This window comes from Gopherus evgoodei, chromosome 6 (assembly GCF_007399415.2).
Source record: "Gopherus evgoodei ecotype Sinaloan lineage chromosome 6, rGopEvg1_v1.p, whole genome shotgun sequence".
Classification (NCBI taxonomy): Eukaryota; Metazoa; Chordata; order Testudines; family Testudinidae; genus Gopherus; species Gopherus evgoodei.
In genome coordinates, this window is record NC_044327.1 from 91,262,382 (window position 1) to 91,281,595 (window position 19,214).

At 40.6% G+C, this 19,214-nt stretch overlaps 1 protein-coding gene across 2 annotated transcripts in view; it reads right to left on the reverse strand.

Moving 5' to 3' along the window:
• LHFPL2 (LHFPL tetraspan subfamily member 2) overlaps positions 1–19,214 on the reverse strand; it is a 235,518-nt gene that overhangs the window by 155,681 nt on the left and 60,623 nt on the right. The window contains exon 1 of one of the 2 annotated variants that reach the window (XM_030566214.1): positions 5,541–5,591. The exons of the other annotated variant lie outside the window; for it this stretch is intronic. The gene's annotated coding sequence lies outside the window, so the exon portion shown is untranslated. Of the gene's footprint in view, positions 1–5,540; positions 5,592–19,214 lie in introns of those variants that run through there. 2 annotated transcript variants of the gene reach the window in all.

Sequence of the window (19,214 nt, forward strand, 5' to 3'; positions counted from 1 at the left end):
GTGGGTACTATGAGAGTCTTCCTGTACTTGTTTTTAAGGACGCTTTAATCATTTCTTGATCTAGCTTCAAAGGTATTTATTGCTTTATTTGTAAGCAGTTTATTTTCCTAGATAGCCTATTCTGGATCACACCATAAATTCAGATTAAGTTTGGCACTCAGATTGTTCATGCCAAATATATCAATTTCCTGCAATGGCATTCATGTTTCTACAACAATTATTTGTCAATCACTAGGTACACACAGAGTGTTGATTTAAATTGCCCAAATCATTAATACTAATTTTTGCTTAAATTCTACATTTGCAGTATAACCACATCACTTCCAAAAATAGGAACCATTGTGCACTGCTTGCTTAATTCTCACAAGAATCATGCCATGCAAACCTAAAAAAAGGAATGCTTTTATCAATGATTTAATAAAATCAGATCACTGATGTGAAAATTTAAAGTGTCCAATTTGGCTACCTAAATCTTTGCTTCTGATGCCACTGTGAACTACATAAAGCAATAAGCCTCCCACTAGGATTAATAATGAGCCAGTAAGAATGCTATTCAGGTGAGACTGATGTTCCAGAACATATGGAGAAGAGCAACCCTATTTTTATTTGCAAAAATACAATCTCCACAACTGCAAATTCTGCAGACCTCTTTGGCAAGCTTTGCTTTTTTTGAGAATAACCAACCAGGGTTACATACTATATTATAAAAATGTGCTCTTCATTAAAATTGGCAAACGTGATTTTAAGGCCTATCATAGCATCACAAAAACAGTTGTTCTTAATACTGAACTGTTTTTAGTTTCTTTAAAGGCTCGTATCGCTACATATTACTAAATTAAAGAAAAGAAAATGACCAACTTTGGCACAGTTAAATGGTTCACATTCAAGCTTCCTCGTAAGTCATCTTCCTACCTTCCTAAATCCTCAGTTTTTGGTCAAAATATTGTTTCAACATTGGAGTTTTATTCAACAGTCTTTTGAATGACACTAAATAACCTGTTTACTGAAAATATCCTAGGAGAAGGTGGGAAGGCTATGATCAATACAGAGGCAGCAGTGGAAGACACAGTGAGGATGACTGGATGTGGAAGCTGTGGCATGTACATGATCCTGGAGGGGGCGCCTGAAAAGAGCTTTGTCTGCATGAAGTGCAGCCTGATAGAGCTGATGGAAGAGAAGATCCGAGGACTGGAGATACAGGTGCAAACTCTGGTTGAGTTTAAAAGGGAGTTTGAGCAGATGATGGAGCAAAGACATGAGGTGGCTGAAGGGAAAAGCTCAGACTTGCAGATGGAAGCAGGACCAAAGAATTCTGAGGGGAGACTGCTGGGTAAGGAAAGTGGACAGTGGAAGCATGTGACTAAGAGAACCAGGCAGAGGAAAAGACAGGCTAGTGAAGGAGAAATAGAGCTCAGAAACAGGTTTGAAGAAGGGGCACAGCAGGCGGTCGCTGAAAGTGAGAAGGGAAGGAAGAAGAGAAGAGCAGCTAGTCCTATAGCACAGCAAGCAGGAGTCTAAGGCCTGGTCCACACTACGCTTTTAAACCGATTTTAACGCGTTAAATCGATTTAACGCTGCACCCATCCACACTACACTGCTCTTTATATCGATTTAAAGGGCTCTTTAAATCGATTTCTGTACTCCTACAAAACGAGAGTAACGCTAAAATCGATATTACTATATCGATCTAGGGTTAGTGTGGACACGCACAATCGACTTTATAATATCTGTTTTATAAAATCAGTTTAAGCTAATTCGAATTTATCCTGTAGTGTAGACGTACCCTCAGGGAGCACCTCCAAGGCAGAGGGCAGGAGCAGCACATGGCAGTGAGGAGAGGCACAGCTGAACTGCCGGCAATTGATAGCCTGCTGGGCAGCTGCTGCACGGGGAGAGGGTGGGCTACTGGTCCACACTGGTTCCAAGCCCCCCTCAACTAGCTGCAACGGGCTGCTCTTCCTGAAAGCAGTGGACAAAGCAGGTAGCTGCCAAAGACGTCAGAAGGGAGCACTGCACAACTTTAAAACGAGCATGTTCCCTAATTGACAGGGCTGGCTCCAGGCACCAGCTTATCAAGCAGGTGCTTGGGGCGGCAACTCCGGAGTGGGGCGGCACTTTAAGGTATTCGGCGGAGGGTCCCTCACTCCCACGCGGAGCAAAGGACTTCCTGCTGAATTGCTGCAGATCGTGACTTTTTTTTTTTTTTTTGGGCTGCTTGGGGCGGCAAGACCCCTGGAGCCAGCCCTGCTAATTGATCAGCAATGTAACAACGAAACAATGTTAACCGGGATGACTTTAAGTGAGGAGTTACTGTACTCCAGATGAGGCCTCACCAATGCCAAATAGAGGGGAATGATCACGTCCCTTGATCTTCTGGCAATGCCTACTTATACTTATACAATGGAGAAAGGATAATAATCTCCGTGACTGGATTGATTAGAAGTCACTCTGTAATAAAGTATCTTTACACCTGACCTAACATCATAAATGAGAGGCCATAAGCAAAAAGCTTCCATGACAGGTAGAAAAACTCCTCTGAGATTCTACTCTGCTAAGAGGACCTCTTAGTCAGACAGATGTACTTGAACTATCGGATGTACATATATACTAGCCGAAACCACAAAATCACTGTTCTGGCCATTTGGATAGCAACATACTTCTGATTTGCTTTGATTTTATCATGATTTTATTAAAAAAAAAAACACATTGATTTCTTAATTTCTTTAACATATTTGTTTTAGATTATTATTAGGTCTCTCCCTTTCCTCTACCAGAGTGAGAGTCGGGGGAAATGATGGGACTGAGCTCTGGGGGAAGGTGGGGCACCGATAAGCCTTGGGGAGAGTGCAGTAAAGAGTCCGGGGGGTGAGAAGGGACAGTAAGGAGCCCGGGGTGGCAGTGAGGAGCCAGGGGATGGGGGAGCAGTGAGGAGCCCTGCAGCAAAGCTTAAGGCTGGGGCTGGGCAGTGGAGCAAGGGTAGGACCTTTTGAGGGAAGGCAGAGTGGAGGCAGGGCCATGGTGCAGGTGCCAGTTGGTCCCCACACTTCTAGGCAGCTTCCAGTACTCCATCGCCTCCCAAAAGGAAAAACTTATGTGCCACCTATGCCAATGAGCTTGGAGACTCAGATCCAGAAGTGATCCCCCCAAGTTAAAGTAAATTATGGGAAGGGTTCAAAGTGATAGGACTATTAGAGAAATATTAAAAATCCATGAACTATCTTTACTAACAAGGCTGTATTCAGAAGTATGATCTACAGCAGTGATACTCAAACAGTGGCTTTTTAGTGTGTCTACTGCAGCTCTTTGGAGAGACTGCTGAACTCGAATTAATATGCAAATTAGATACAATTAACTTAGGTTTAAACAGAGACTGGGAATGGTTGGGTCATTACACTAATTGAATATTTCCCTATGTTAAGTTCTCCTCACACCTTCTATGGGTCATCTCAATTATCACTTCAAAAGTTTTTTTTCTCCTGCTGATGACAGCTCATCTCAATTGATTGGACTCTTTCAGTTGGTATGCATACTTCCACCTTTTCATGTTCTCTGTATGCATAAATATCTTCTGTCTGTATGTTCCATTCTATGCATCTGAAGAAGTGAGCTGTAGCTCACGAAAGCTTATACTGAAATAAATTTGTTAGTCTCTAAGGTGCCACAAGTACTCCTGTTCTTTTTGTGATTTAATTATTAACCAATCTAAGTTATTAACAAAGAGGATGCTTTTACTGTGTTATTAACCAATTATGGCTGATAAAATAATAATACCCATGTGACGCAGAGTTCCAGGGCAGCCCTGTCTGAAAACGTCAAGGTCAGGGCAGGCTGCAAAAGAGCAGACAGATACTCCCAAGACTGGTAGGAGTTAACTGAAGTTAAACTCCCCATCCAATCACAAACTGTGCCTCTGATCCCCCTCACTGGTTATCAAGAAGCTGACTACAGAAATCACACAGCCCCCTTATTGCATTCCAGTTCTCTGGCTCCTAATCAGCATTTAGGTCCAATACAGTGAGAAGTTATTTAAAAACTCCGCTCACTATACAAAATGTTCTTCTGAACCCCAAAGGGTCAGCCATGTATCAGGTCAGTATTAGTCTGGATCTTACTCAAAATACTGCGCTGCTAGCCAATCCTTGTCTAAAACTAAACGTTTATTGTAAAGAAAGAATAAGAAGAGAGTTGTTAAATGGTAAAGCAATCAGACACATACCAAGACTTCAAAGTCCATATATCAAGTTTTTACCAGTATTGGTGAGTTTGCTGGCCTGAAAGTCCCTCTAGAAAACATCCAAAGCTTGGATAGGTCATTCAGTCCTTTGTTCAGAGCTTCAATTTGTAGAAAAGCTACTCCAGAGGTAAGAAGCAGGAATGAAGACAAAATGGAGATGATGCAGCTGCCTTTTATATTCTTTTGCCATAAGGCCTGTACTTCCTGTGTCTCAAACACAAGCTTCACAACACATGAAAAAGCCTTTGAGTTCTTTGTCCAGAGGCATGCCCCTACATGGCTTGCTGACTCATCAGGTGTAGCCCCTGACTTCATCAATGGGTTTATTGTACAGCTGATGTCCCTTGATGGGCCATCAAGCCGGCTTAGTGCTGATGCCATCCTGTCTAGTGGTGTCACCCAGAAAAACAGCACAAGATTGAAAATACAGATATTCCAACATATCTATAACTCACAGTCTAAAGGTGATGCAAACATATAAACAAGATCACCACATTTTGGCAAATTATAGCATTTTCGTGGATACCTTACATGGCATATCTGATCAGATTCCTTGCATTATAATAATATTGGGGTTAACAATATCACAAAGTGTCTCCATATTTCATACAGTGTCACAACTTGGTCAGTCATTTTGCTGTGAGAATATAATAGCAAATGAAATAATGAATGGCTCTTTTGGGTAATGTTGATTGCCAATTTGGTTCCTGAACCACTGATATCTGAGTAATACTGATCTACAATAATATGATAAAGGAGACTGCTTTAAAGATGATGAAGAAAGGAAAGATCCCTTGAAGCCTCTTTAGTACTTGCTTAGTGCATTTATGGCCTTTGCAAAGTCTTACCACTTAACTACAGCACTAAATTCCTAAGGGAAAGCAAGAAATACACACTCAAAGGGCACACTTCCTGAGCTGAAGTGTTTTGGTTAAGTAATGTGTTTACACTGCATCAAACAGCTTTTTTAAGTTCAAGGACTCTACCCAGTTTTGCAAAATAAACATGTTACAGTATTCAGTCAAAAGGATATCTGCAAATTAAAAGTATTTTACTGGTTCAACCACAATGTTAATGGAATCCCATTTGTTTCCTGTTTTAATTTTAAGAAAGGGTTTTCTGATAAATGAGCATTTGCTGTTTTTATTCCCACATATTATAGAAGAGATCAAGGAATCCTCTTTGCCAGATCCTATTCTGAGTGAATGACAGAAATGCTATTCGTGGACTTATTTGCTGTACAAATTAGTTGCTTAAGGACTATTGATAGATACATAATATTTATTTTAAGAGTAAAATTACTTACTCTAATGCATGGTATTTTCATATTCCTTCCATTCACCAATCCATGTACAGACATGCCATCACTGCCCAGAGGATTTGGCTACATGTACGAAAAGAGGAAAACAAGCCTTATCTACGTGGAGAAGCTGCACTAATTCAAGTAAAACTGGTTTAAAATGCTAGTTAAATCAGTGCAAATCCCTGTGGGGACACAGGGACACACTTATACCACTGGTTATATTTGTTTAGTTTGCACTTGTACTTTTTTCAACACAACCAATAAAAAACAGGTTTAAAGAGTATCACACACAGGTTTGCATCTGTTTAACATAATGCTTCAAAAATCATACCTTTACTTAAATCAGTGCAAATTTAAATGTGGAAAAAGCCTAAAAAATCTGTCTTCCATACATTCCCTTAATCACAGTCAAGATACAAATAGATCACCACCTTAGAGACTGTGACCATCAGTATGTGGGGAAAATGAGGACCCCCTACATCACACAATATCTAAAATAATATTCCTAAAGGCATCAGTGGCAGAGATCAGCCAGTCCAGTCTGAAGTGACAAAATTGTAAAATCACTGTCTCTAAACAGTAGAATCTAAGAAAACAGAAGACTAACGAGCTTGAGAGGATTTGTGTTTAATATGCCTTTTGAAGGAGAAAGGAGAAAAAACTGCTTGCAATGGAGAGAGTTCCAGCTGTATCTCAAAATGGGTGACTGCGATCTTTTGCTCCTGATCCTAACAGAGGCAGGCTCCCTACATTGGTATCAATTATCTATTCCTATAGGAGACAAGGGGGAAAAATATGATTTAAGAAAATACTACTGAGGTTTATGATGTGTTTTGAGTTCAACAGCAAAATACATTTGTCACACCCACCACTAATAAGCCTGAAATCATAAAAATGTCCCTCTCCACGCTCTTGTATGCCATTTCAGTGGCCTTGCTTCAGTATTTTCCTTTCATTTTTCTGTTACTTGCATCCTTATACATATCTTCCCATCCTCCCCATCTCTTTCATAAAAGTTTGAAAGTAAATTTAGACCTAGAGAAATGGTCTGACTTGACTAACCTGAAGAGTAAAATTCTCAACCTACCTATTGACTACATACAGACCAGCTGCAGTAATGCTAAGTTTCCCCTGGGGCATCTTGCCAGTGTTCTGGAAGCATCACTATAGCAGGTCAGAGGACAGTTCAGTCTCCACGTTCATTAAAGCTTGGGTCTCTCTCTGCTGAGAGATAGTGTTTTTTGTTATATGGATACATGACCACTAGGGACTAGATCAAGCCAACTAATTTAGTTCAAAGAGACCACTAAACAGTTATCAGATAATAAGGAACTGTGGTTACTGCCAACCTCAGCAGTTTTCAAACCTACAGGTGGAAAGCTCCATATCAGGCTGGCAATCTGGGAGGCCAATGTGCCAGCATCTCTAGCTGGCACAATTATGAAGAGCCATGTTCAAGAAACTAAGGGTATGGCTACATTTGGAATTTCAGAGCGCTGCCACGGCAGCGCTTTGAAGTGTGAGTGTAGTCAGAGCGGCAGCGCTGGGAGAGAGCTCTCCCAGCGCTGCATGTAAACCACATCCCTTATGGGTGTAGTGTGCAGCGCTGGGAGCCGCGCTCCCAGCGCTGCTGCCCTGATTACACTGACGCTTTACAGCGCTGTATCTTGCAGCGCTCAGGGGGGTGTTTTTTCACACCCCAGTTGCAGCGCTGTAAAGTGTGAGTGTAGCCAAGCTCTAATTCTTTAAACAGTCCTGCCAATTGCCAGTCTCTAATCTTTTTTCAGGGAAGATTTATTAAGACTGTGGAGAGGCAGCTCTAGCATTTTCTATGATCCTCAGTTTAACTTGACCCTTTTGTTACAGATTTTAGGATACGTCATGGAGACTATGACTGTTACATGCTTTTATAGGCAAATGACTGGAGAGGAAAGATAGTTCTCTAGTTAACACACTGGAATAGCCCCAGGAGATTTGAGTTTAACTCCCAGCTCTGCCACAGACTTCCTGTACGACGTGGGCAACTCATTTAATTTCTCTTTGCCTCATTTCCTCAACTGTAAAATGGGGAACTAGTAATAATTCCTTACTCACACCTCTTGTCTGTCTTGTCTACTTAGACTGTAAAGAATTTAGACCAGAAACTGTCTTCTCAACAATGCCTAGCACAATGGGGCCTTCCATCTTGGTGGAGGTCTCTAGAGATGGTGCTATAATACAAATTCTGAAGGCTTTTAGCCTATATGTGTGAGGTTGCTAGGACAAACAATCAGGCAGTTTGGGCTGCAATGCTATCGATGCATTGATGACACTCAGCTACATCTCCTTTCCATCCAATTCAAGCAATACAGTCTCTTTATTGTCCACATCGTCTGGCTGAAGTTGCAACTTGGAAATGAGCTAGTAGTCTATTAATAAGCAGATAGAGTGGAACACAAACAGCTAATGTCTCATTCTCTCCCCCAATCCCAGGTGTGTCTGCATTCCCTTGCTTAATTATTAGACAATAGAGCATTCTCCTTCAACCATAGCTATACATTTCCCACATTTCTGATAATCTGGTATGAATTTTACATTTCTACTCTTGATAGGCACTCTGTTTTAATTTAAAAAACAGTGATTATATAGTAATGAAACTGTCATAATTCCAATTATTTGTAGTGTATTCACATCCCAAGAAAATAATATAACCTATTTCAATATAAACATAATAGTGGGAGAGGAAAATGGACTTTCAGTATGGAATGCCACTTTCCAAAACTGCAACCACTAACAATTAAAAAAAAAAATCTCAGAAATCATTGCAAACATTTACAGGTACTGAATTTACTATAAAATCTAATCACACCACACAAATTGGTCAGTTACAAAGTAATGCTAGTTTTGCTGAAAGTAAAAAACTTTTCAATTGTAAGGATACTTTAAGATAGTGAAGAAAAACAGATATTTTAATTAAAAGGAAGTGGAGAAAAAAGATGGATGGCATAAAGGTGAAATGTAAGAAGAAAATGAAGGCTACCACAAATGCTATATGTAAGCAGTCAAAATAATGAAAGGGAAAAGAGAATTAGATGACATTCAAAAGCGATCAAAGGATATGAACAGAAGTGGTGGAATAAAGAGAATTGTATTTAGCTGAAAATAAAATTATAAGGCAACAGAAATGGATTAGAAACAGATGAGTATCATTTAATCTAGGTGGGACTATAGAAAGATCATACATTCAGTCTGAGTGGTGTTTCTGTAGACAACTGAATATTCTCAACGGGCAGGTCAAAGCAAGGACTTCAGATTTGGCCCAAGATTTCATGAAGTAGTTAAGATCACATCAAAAAGGAAGAACTGGACTATATTTCAGAAACTTATACTCATTGCTCTCTTTTGTTGACTTGTAGACAACATTACACTGTGTTAACAATAGAGCTCAAAAGTCTCAAATTCAGAAACCCCATTGCTCTAGGTACTGTACAAAGATATGAAACCAGACTGACCCCTTGCAAGGATCATCAGCATGGTTTGAACTTAGGGATTTTAAATCCACAATACAGATCTCTACTGCTTGAGCTACAGTAGTAGGCTACTATCCTCTATGTGGATAATCCACTATAAGGGTATATGCTGCACAAGTTCTACTTCAAGCTTTGTCACCAATTTAGTGTGTAACACTGGGCAAGCAACTTAGCCTCCTTGTGCCTCAGTTTCCTCTTCCGTAAAATGGGGATGGATAATGCTTATCCAGTTTTTAAAAAAAGTTTTAAAATACTCAGATGAAAGTCTAGTATTAGTAGTCAATTTGATTCTGACAATGTGTCAAATGCCACATATTTATTTTAAAAAAATCAATAGTTTATTTTGTGATAATTTTTTGCAATGGATATTTAATTTTGGACTAATTCTCTGCTATAGATGTTCAAATTCATTCAAACTGACAATGCTAATAACTTTTTTGAAAAGAAAATCAGCATAAATTCCTTGCATTATTGTCATATCCATGGGCCCCTGAAGAGATTAACTCATTATCTGGCAATACTTCTTTCTAGCTTTGTTTTCCTCCTCGCACCCCAAGCTAACTGCTCAAGTACTATGACTGTAATTAAGAATTTATGAGAGAATATCAATGATTCAGTAGATTGCGAAAGAAAATCACCTTACTGTAATGTAACAATAGAGCATTTCTGACTATTCCACCCTTTTTTGAGATAATCTGTGTGCTCCACTATCACAGCCCTAGTCAAAATCCCACTCCTGGACATTCCCCAGGCCACTTTGTTTGGGTCCCACACTGAGCTTATGTGCTTTTAAGGTTTTCTGAGCCTGAGCAGAGTCCAGGCTCTGGCTCTCTAGGGACATTCTTGGGGTGCAGATTCTCTAGCACCTATTTGAAAATATGAGATCCTGAGGTCCAACTGCACAGCCCTTTGGACTAGTGCTGGATCCCCCAGACTCCCCAGTTACTTAAGCAACCTCTTTCCCAGGGTTCCCAACCTTGTGGGCACTCTAGTTTACAATTTATATCTTCAGAGACATGATAGTTGAAGCAAAAAGATACAGGCCTTGCACAGGGCTTCTAAAACTATTTTTCTTTACTGTGGACAGCACAAGAGATACATACATCTAGGTAAAAAGCAAGAAAACATCTATGCACCATTCCCTGTCATAGTTTCCTCATCGCTAGAGTATTCTTTGGGATTTGGTCAGAGTCCTTTAGGGGTCCAGGATCTCCCTCCTGCAACTCTTGGTTTATCCTCCTATTTGAAGAGGATCTCTCTCCAGTGCCAAATGCTTTCAACATTGGCAGGTCCTGCAATCAAGGACTCTCCTTTCCCACCCGTTTGCTCCTTTCTCCAGCCCCAATGTTCCTTTGTCTGTCTGACCCACCCAGTCATTGTGTTTTTAAGGGGCTGTCCAAACATCTCATTTATTTATTCCCTCTGCTGGGGAAACTGCATTCCTTCGAAATCCAGCCCTCTGTAGAGAAGTTGGGGAACACTGGTTTATTGGGCGGGGGGGGGGCTTTTGTTCTTTCCAAGGAAAGTCTGATTAGGAGCTAACAATCTTTAACAACCAACCTATTCATAGACAGATGTCCCAGTGCCAGCCCCCTTCCCTTAGCTCAACAGTTTGAACTAAGGATACAGTGAAAGACAGCCATAAGACATAAGGATACAGACAGTTCATAAAATCAAACTGGATTTCATAAGCTGTACACAGATTCCTCAGATCACCCCAGTCACACTGAATACAGAAATATCAACAATTAAAATCTCTTTTCTTAAAGTAAATGGTGGCATAGTAGTTTAAAGAGTCCAATAAAGGCAGGGAGAGGTTACATTACTCTTTTTACTTCTATAAAACTATTATTGTGGTCTCTCTGCTCAAATCTTAAGAAAAACTAGGGGCTAGGCTACAGTCTGAATTTTCTACAACATTGATTTTTAGCTTTCTTAATGTCAAAGGAATTCACTAAATTCTCAGCTGCATGGGACAATGTTCCCACCATTCTCTTTATTACAAATTAATGCAAAGATGGTTGCTCATTCTCTGCCTAAATCTATCTACCACACACCATAAACTTCAGTCCTGGGCACTGTGAATCCAGACAGAGCACAGGCTTATCCAAACAATCCTGAGAAAATTCTTTACCTTATATTAACTGCAGTGAAGTCTAACCACCTCTGCATTCTTTATAATTAATTATAGTGTACTTTCCCCTCTCACCTTACTAACTTCTTTGGAAGCCTCTGATATGCAGAAAAGTGCTCAAATTTGAGTAAGTCTCAAAAAAAGAACTCTTTGTTCTTCACTGTAGACAATTCAACCACAACAATATGTACAACTGCCCTGCCACAGAAGGATTGAGTATCTATCTTTGTATTAAAAATAACCGCTGTGAACAACAACTATAAACAGGTATAACTGACCACTTGCAGGCTATTTTTAACTGCCATATGCATGGTACCAAGAGTCCACAGTCTACTGTTCTTCTTATAAAGTGACAGGCACATCACAGCAGCAAAGTATGACATTACAGTACAGATTAACTTTGCATTTGTGAAAAACATTTGCAAAATGTTCAGTCTGGAAAACAAGTCTAGATTTAAAGGACATCTAGTAAACACAAAATTACACTGTACATTCAAAGTAGGATTTTCACAAGTGTTCAGCGCCGACCTAACTCAACTCCCATTAACTATGTTATGCAGACAAAACTAAACAGGATCTTTTCAGGGGGCAAGAAAAAGATGCCACATTTATTATGATAATTTGATTTATGACCAATAACTAATATCTTAATCCTTCTACACACATATTATACCTAATACATATACATACATACATACATACATACACACACACACAATCAGATGTTCTGCAGCTGCTTGATAGTTAACAGTCCTGAATGCAGCTTGAGTTTGTGGCTTGGCTTTGTAGCTTGTGGTGGCTAACAGGCCAGGAAAGCCGGGCACAAGGACGAGCTGGGTCTCTGTTGGGCATGCACCGATGCCCTTCCATGTTGGCAGCAGAATGTTACCCTCCAAAGTCTTCCATCTCACCCATCCTTTTTGTAGGCTTTAGTTTGAATCCAGAGTCTATAGGTCTTGCTGTGTCAGGCTGCCTCTGGGTTTGGTGACTGATCACCCATCAATTGCAAACCTGACTTTACGGCCATGGCTACACTGGCACTTTACAGCGCTGCAACTTTCGCGCTCAGGGGTGTGAAAAAAACACCTCCCTGAGCGCTGCAAGATACAGCGCTGTAAAGCCTCAGTGTAATCAGTGCTGCAGCGCTGGGAGCGCGGCTCCCAGCGCTGCAAGCTACACCTGTAAGGGATGTGGTTTACGTGCAGTGCTGGCGCTCCGACGATACTCACACTTCAAAGCGCTGCCGCGGCAGAGCTTTGAAATTTGAAGTGTAGCCATACCCTCAGTCTTGGACCTGGCTTTGATCTTCCTTCTAGTGTACCTTCTGTTCTTTTCTTTTTAGGGTGGACTCTTCTTACTTTGTTAGAGCTGTTGTCTGCATCCTCAGCCTTTGGTGTTTGAACTCTATTTCATCAGGACAGGCTGGTGCTGGAGGTTGATTCTATCATCCACACATAACCTCATTCACACATCTAACAAACTAATAAGATTACAGCAGGGTTTGCAAAAATGAAGGTTGGAGCCTGTTTTTACAAAACAGAGTAAGTGTTTTAAAATGGGGTTTGAACTACAATATGGCAAACAGTGAACAGAAGTTACAATGTAGGCAAGTGTAAGGAATGGTGAACAGAAGTTACAATATTGAGATACTGAAACTGCAAATCTCAGTGATTTAAGCAGGAATTGGATTGAAAGTGAAACTTACAAGGGTAGCTGGCTGAACAGCTATGGCTCTTAACAAGCATCTTAATTGTCAATTAGCCAGTTATTGGGGTAACCAGTTTTATGAATGAATGCTGTTTCATTCATAAAACTTTACTTATGAACAATTTCATTTATCAGTTCTACAACTGCAATGGAAGCAAATCTGGGCCATTGTTGAGCACATCTGAAAATGCCAGCCTTCAAGCATAAAGAACACTTTCACAGTTTTAGTTTCACTTGGAAGATGATCTACTGGGTTTTGGGGGGGAACAATTTTATTTTTTCAAAGAAACCAGCACCCTATGATTTCTAAAAACAAAGACAGTGGGTTTGGATCACCAAAGTTAAATAGGAGTTGAGGTAATTACATAAACCAAGTTATTTAGAGTATATAGGACAAATATTCATTTTCAAAACCACATGCTAATACTAATTGTTCTCATCACCACACTAGCAGCTTGAACCTGAAATCTAAGTACCTACCAAAAATTAAAGTTTGTTTCCTATTCCTGTAACTCAAAACAGCAACAATAATTTCTCAGGCCATTAGTGCATGAAGTGCACTAACTGTGTTTAGTATTACTTGCAGAAGGAAGGGAGGCAAAAAATAGCCTAAACTTTAATCTCAACACTTCACACACACACATATTGCCCACCTCCTACCACAAGTTGTTCTCCAGCAGTGCCTCACAGCACTAAGGACAGAGAAGTGGTCCATCGCATCATGGCTCAACATGTTGCCACTAGGTAACTCTTTCTTCTTTATATCATAGAATCATAGACTATCAGGGTTGGAACGGACCTCAGGAGGTCATCTAGTCCAACCCCCTGCTCAAAGCAGGACCAATTCCCAACTAAATCATCCCAGCCAGGGCTCTGTCAAGCCAGACCTTAAAAACCTCTAAGGAAGGAGATTCCACCACCTCCCTAGGTAACCCATTCCAGTGCTTCATCACTCTTTGAGTGAAAACGTTTTTTCTAATATCCAACCTAAACTTTCCCCACTGCAACTTGAGACCATTACTCCTTGTTCTGTCATCAGGTACCACTGAGAACAGTCTAGATCCATCTTCTTTGGAATCCTCTTTCAGGTAGTTGAAAGCAGCTATCAAATCCCCCCTCATTATTCTCTTCTGCAGACTAAACAATCCCAGCTCCCTCAGCCTCTCCTCATAAGTCATGTGCTCCAGCCCCCTAACCATTTTTGTTGCCCTCTGCTGGACTCTTTCCAATTTTTCCACATCCTTCTTGTAGTGTGAGGCCCAAAACTGGACACAATACTCCAGATGAGCCCTCACCAATGTCAAATAGAGGGGAATGATCACATCCCTCGATCTGCTGGCAATGTCCCTACTTATACAGCCCAAAATGCCATTAGCCTTCTTGGCAACAAGGGCACACTGTTGACTCATATCCAGCTTCTCATCCGCTGTAACCCCTAGGTCCTTTTCTGCAGAACTGCTGCCTAGCCATTCGGTCCCTAGTCTGTAACAGTGAATGGGATTCTTCTGTCCTAAATGCAGGACTCTGCACTTGTCCTTGTTGAACCTGATCAGGTTTCTTTTGGCCCAGTCCTCTAATTTGTCTAGGTCCCTCTGTATCCTATCCCCACCCTTCAGCGAACCTACTACTCCTCCAAGTTTAGTGTCATCTGCAAACTTGCTGAGAGTGCAGTCCACACCATCCTCCAAATCATTAATTAAGATATTGAACAAAACTGGCCCCAGGACTGATGCTTGGGGCACTCCACTTGAAACCGGCTGCCAACTAGACATGGAGCTGTTGATCACTTTAAAAAAAAAGGAAGGGACCCTGAAAGGTCATCTAGTCCAGGCCCCTGCCTTCACTAGCAGGACCAAGTACTGTATTTTGCCCCAGATCCCTAAGTGGCCCCCTCCAGGACTGAACTCACAACCCTGGGTTTAGCAGGCCAATGCTCAAACCACTGAGCTATCCCTCCCCCAATAGTACATTAGATTGCATCATCTTTTGGAGGAAACAAGTATGCATTGTTAAAATGGAAGTTGAAATTGTTGTATTCAGCTGCTAATGGAAAATTATCTAAAATAACCCCTTATATAATAAAAAAATTATTTTGCTATGTGAAATAGTAATTGAACAACCCATACAGACGAGTGCCTTGGACTGATCTAAAGCATATAGGCCACTCTTCTCTGCATGAACAATACAATACAATAAAGAAGAATGTATTACTCCATTTCCTCTAAAACACTGTAGAATAATTTAGCTTAGTTTGACATACAGATAGAGGGACAGTTTTCTCTGAAACCAGAAATGAACTGATTTATAACCACAATAAATTTGTGATTTTAAACTCTCTAAAACAGCTGACCCTGTTACATCTTTTAAACTGAAGTTTTAATTTAGTTAGATTTATTGACCACCAAGACCTTTTTAAATGGATTATTAATATTCTGCAACAAGATTCCATTTAATATCTTCCAAGAAAACCTCAAAACACTTTCACAGTTGTGTTTGTCTATGTTTGAAACTATTTCACCTTTAATACAATTTTTTAAATCAAGAATAGCTATGTGACAGAACTATATTAGGAATGGAAATGCCCATGAAAATACATGATTATATATACCCATACAGAGAGAGAGAACATGAAGGAAATGAGGGTTGTCATACCAACTCTAACAAGACTAATCAATTAAGGTGGGCTATTATCAGCCGAAGAAAAAAAAACTTTTGTAGTAATAATCAGGAGGGCCCATTTCAAACAAACGGTTGACAAGAAGGTGTGAGTAACAGTCAAACTTTCACACACACACATCAGTATCCTGCTGATAATAGGCCACCTTAATTGATTAGTCTCATTAAGAGTTGGTATGGCAACCCCCATTTTTTCATGTTCTCTCTCTCTCTCTCTCTCTCTCTCTCTACATATATCTTCCTACTGTATTTTCCACTACATGTATCTGATGAAGTGGGTTTCAGCCCAAGAAGGGTTATGCCCAAAGACATTTGTTAGTCTCTAAGGTGCCACAAGTACTCCTCGTTCCTTCTGCGGATACAGGCTAATACAGCTACCACTCTGAAACTAGGGGAAGTCAGTGGCAGAGCCAAGAATTGAAGCCAGATCTTGAGTCTCAGCACTTTAACCACAAGACTATCTTCTCTCTCTCTCTCTCTCTCTCATAGAAAGTATCCCTAGCTCTGGCTTTTATCACTGGATATCCTATTTCTATTGTTTCAGAGCTAATTACTAAAAAACTTCTTCCCTTTTAATTCCTCCACTGCTGCTGCCAGCTCACCCTGCAAGGTCTTGAAAGGTGCTGAGCACGCTGGCGCCAGTCCAGCAAAGTACTTAAGCACTGCAACAAGGATCAATGTTGCAAGATTGAGTCTCCTGCTGGGATGTTGCTCAACTGCCTGAGACAGGCCAGGAGAGATACATCCATTCTGGAAGTTAAAACAACAAGTCAGTAACAGGCATGAAATTCATGCAGACATATGACAGCTATCCCCAAACAATAATTCACTCCCATATTTACAAATGGTATGACATAATATAATGCAGAGTTATATGGACAGAGCCATGTAGAATTACTGTGAGAAACCAAATTACAAAAATAAAAACTAATTTTACCTCTCTCTTACGCAAGAGTCGCTTCCCTTACTGCTGTGAAATAAGCAGCGAACAGCCATCAGTTAGACAAGTAAACAAATGAAATAAGACATCATCTAATCTAAAATGATAAGAGGTTCAAAACTTACTCAATAAATTGCTAAGCTGCCCCACCCCACAGAAAATAATAATTTTAAGTCAAAGCAAGCTTTTCAATTTTTATTTTTACTTAATAGAGCTGAGACTGGGCTGGTGTATGCTGTTACTGAAGGTTCTTCCAGACTAGTACATGTTTCTTACAGTGCAATCAAGGATAGCACTCAACTTCATTCTAAAAAGCTTTATTACCTTTCTGCCCAAGATATTACCAGACCTCTTGTGTACTTCTAACAATTCCCATTAGGGACTCATTGCTGGCTGATCTAGAAGTCTGAGAACTAGTCACCTGAAGTCATTGAGAGAAGAATGCTTTTCAAGTCTTATAACTCTTCTTGAGCTTCTCCTCCCCAAGAATACACACAAAGCACTGAATTTCCTCCATAGTTTCATTTTGTGAAGATAGAATTGTATAGCTCTTATCACACTAGGATACAGAAGTGCTTTTCTAACTTGTGTAAGAGGAGAAAAAAGGGCAAAGACATGGTCTTATAAGTGAACTGTGGTATTCTTTGTAAGGACAAATTCTGGGTTCATCTGAAGGGCCACTCTGTCAGGAAATAACTGAAGATAAAGTCTTTTGATGGAAAAGACTCCTGGTTTGCTGACTCTTTCTACTGTGGTTAAATAGCCAGGAAGAAGAAAGCTTTAGCCTGTGAAGACTGGAGTGAGTCAGAAGTCCCTGACCATTGGGTAAGTCGAAGAGTTGCACACAGATATACAGCCAGTTTCAGGAACCATTCCTTTTTAGCTGAGTAAGCTGTGATCAGGATGACAATCGCTTTCACCAAGCTGGATTTTTCTGGCTACTTTAATTATTAAAGAGAATCGAGGTAAGATGTAACCTCACAGACCAGCCCAAGCAAATAAAAGTGCCTCCATAATATCTGTCTGAAGAAGTTAATGACAGGAACAGGATTATCTATACTTTTCTGTTGGTTTTGGCCATGAACTGGCCCACTGGAGAAAGATACCATCTCACTGCTATCTGGCCTTAAATCCTGAATGAATGCCCATTCTTCTGATGCTAGTTCTTGCTAATGGAGCCAGTTAGAGCCACCTGTAAGACAGACTGCAAGCTAATGGAGAGTTCTTCGCATCTCCAAAAGAAATGACAGGATTAAGCTGACTTCTGAGCTTAGTAACCTCCTGATCATCACCTGAGCAGAACAAGCTATTAAAAGCAGGTGATCACTGCCCCTTTCTCAAATTGCAGGTTAAGTGAATTGGGCGAAAGGGGTCCCTTACTGAAAGTCCCTGGAGAGTATAGAAAGGGAGATTGTAAGAGAATAGGCAGTAAGAATATCCCTTAGCCAAAAAAGGAGCCAAGCATGTAGCTAGTTGAGGGCTTATTCACAGGCCAGATTAGTTTTCCAAAGTTATTAACCTTTGTGGCTAGCTTGGGAGGTGAGCTGAGAGGGACAAGAGCAGACAAACTAGCTACACTTCTGAGCTACTTGGAAAACTCCTTTGATGGTATTCAGGAAGTAGGGGCCTGTTAGTCTGTTGCTCCAGGCAGCACTGCTGGGAAAGGACAGGAAGCCAGTGTTTCTTTAAAGTTCCGGTCTGAGGCACTCCTGACTGTGACAAGGGAAGGCCATTGTACTAATGGAAAGCCCCAGTCAGTTCTCAATTCCAATAAGGACAGTCTCTTTCCAACATTTTTTCCCCAAGACATAAGTAGACAGGGTCCAAAATGGGCTGCAGCAGGAGCACCTCTCTGAGACAACACGAGTAGATGCAACAAGATAGGTTTCACTTAGACCTGAAGAAGAGCTCGAAAGTTTGACTCTTTCACCAACATTAGTTGGTCCAATAAAAGATATTGCCTCACCAGCTGGTCGCTCTAAGGTGTCACACAGACAGTTTGGTAAGGTGCCAGCAGAGGGAGCATGGAGCAGCAGAGAAAAAGTAACTTTTAAGTATCGGCCTCCAGACAAATGGAAATTGCAGGATACCCATGAGGTAAGGGCAACAGTTGATTTGGTATATGAGAAAGACATTACTCTGCCAGTCTGCATGGTTATGAATTAACAGATTGAAAGATTCTGCCAGAGCCTCTGGCAACTATCATAAATATGCATACTTTAAAAATAGTTTGATAAATACACATTTTATGGTAAATAAGCCACACGATCTGTAGGTGTTTTTAGGAATATAAGGGGGGGGGTTTAAAAAAAGAGTGTGGGGAAGAGTGGGGGGAGAAGTTTACAGAACAACAACAAAAAGCAAGAATGAGAGACACTGTGCAGTACTAGAATTTATACTTTCAAGCGCTGAACAAGAATACATTCCAAAATTCCTCTCTCATGTTTCGCAGCACTTTTTTTCACTGAGGTGGTTAGCAATTTTTAAGTATTTAGATTTCTTTCCCCATCCACAGTGGCTGTCAAAGAGCAAACTCAAAATTTCCTTAACCCCACTCAGTCTGGCTTCATGCCTAAGTATGATACAGAAACTGAACTGGTAGAATTAGTCAGTCTCTTGGCACTGGATGAAGATCAAAGAATCCATGCTGCTTCTTTTAGCTCCAGCAGCTTCTCTGTGCCAAAGGGCTCTCTTGTGCAGGGTAATGCAGG